A 1928-nucleotide genomic window follows, 5' to 3' on the forward strand; every position below is an offset into this window, starting at 1 on the left:
GACTATACATTCAAGGACCAACATGTAAAGATCCTTATCTAGGAAACGTTAGTTTAATACATTTTAATACATTTTAATACAGTATCCAACTGTTTGCTTCAGGAGAGAGTGCTATTGGGTTGCCAACCTTCCCATTTAGCCTGGAATTATCCTGAAGTTGCAACTGGAATTATCCTGAAGTTGCAACTGATTTCTAGTCTACTGATCACTTTCCCTGGAGAAAATGGCATCTTTGGGCCTTTCCCCACTCACCGTTTGCTGCGCGCTACTCTTGCCAAGTAGCGCGGGGTCCAGCGGCACTCCCCACTACAGGGGTGGCGACAACGCAGCCGCCCCGACTCTGCCGCTCTTGCGCCCCCTCAGCGGGCGTCATTTCTGCTGCTGTTGAAAACGGCGACTTTTGATGACCCCACGCAGAGCGTGAGGCAGTGGGGAAGCTGGGGAACACAATCTCCGCGCTGAAAAGGTCCACACCGGATGAAACCGACATCATTTTTAAAAGTGGGGAAACGGCCTTTGAGGGGTGGAAATGTTGTGGAGAAGCAGAAGTCCTGGAGTGACATCACATCCTTGTGGAACTCCCTCCATTCTCCAAACTGCACCCTCCCCAGGCTTTGCTCCCAAGTAAACAGGAATTTCCCAACCTGGAATCAGCACCCATAGACCCTCCTAATACTTCGTCATTATATAAGATAAGGATAATATCAGCAGGATTACTGACAGTACTAGTACTGCCAGTACACACATTAATGTCAGTAACAGACAATTGCTGGAAGGTTTACTTTTATCTGTTGTATCCATTTACTCTGCAATTACCTGCCCTCTGCTGATTTAAAACCAGCCCTGTGGCACAGAGTGGTAAACTGTAGCACTGCAGTACCAGCTCTGCTCACAATCTGAGTTTGATCCTGACAGAAGTCAGTTTCAGATAGATGCCTCAAGAGTGACTCAGATTTGAAACCTTCTAAGGTCAGTAAAATGAGCTGGGTAACGTGTAGATGACCACCCAGTAAACATAGTCTGCCTAGTAAACATTGTGATTCAAAGTCACCCCATGGGTCAGTGATTATTTAATGCTTGCACAGGGGGCCTGTCTTTACCTTTACTGATCTAAAACCCAAGAGGAAGTTAATGATGTGATGATTTCAGCACTTCCTTAGGCAACTGGGTAGGAAAAGGGGCATATCACCAACTGGATTATTTATTTTTCAGTACAGTGGCGGATGCAAGCTTTCTTTTTCTCAGATAGAACGGTGTGACAGCTTTCTTCCTTCTGCAAATTGCTAGGGAATGTAGTTGCTTCTTGAAAAACCGGAGATAGGGTGGTTTAATTGCTGGTGTGGCTAATGGCATCTGGATTAAAGGGAGAACCTGATTGCTGGAAAACATGTATATATATATATCATGTATATATACATCAAGTTGTTGCTGGAGGATAGATGCGAGAAGACTAAGCACGCCAACAGTTGTGCCCATCTGCCTTGGTTGGACTCATCCCCATGGTGGCTGTGTGGCAGTGGCTCACATCTCTGCCTTGCCCACTGCTGTGTCTCCATCTTTTGCTGCAGTTTTTCAATGGGGAAACTACAAACTGGGCACTAGTCCCTTGAGGAGATAGAGCAGCAGTCTTTCTTCATGGGAGGCAGAAGATGATTGTGGCTGATCAGCATCAGGGTAAGTTACTTCTCTGCTATTAGCTGCACCATTCAGTCTTGAGCTAGATGGTACAGCCTCTTCAATATCATGCATAGTTGTTCAAAAGGGGGAAATGGTGGGATTCAATTGCCCTTTCTGATGCTGAAAAATGAAAGGGGATGCTTCTTATGAGCACTAGAAAGGGCCATGCTGGCGATCAGGGGGCCTACATGGCCAAAGCCAAGGGGGTTGTAGCAAAGAGGAAATATCAATGAAAAAGAAGCTGTCTGGTT

Source organism: Sphaerodactylus townsendi, linkage group LG15 (genome assembly GCF_021028975.2).
Source record: "Sphaerodactylus townsendi isolate TG3544 linkage group LG15, MPM_Stown_v2.3, whole genome shotgun sequence".
In the NCBI taxonomy this organism is placed as follows: Eukaryota; Metazoa; Chordata; class Lepidosauria; order Squamata; family Sphaerodactylidae; genus Sphaerodactylus; species Sphaerodactylus townsendi.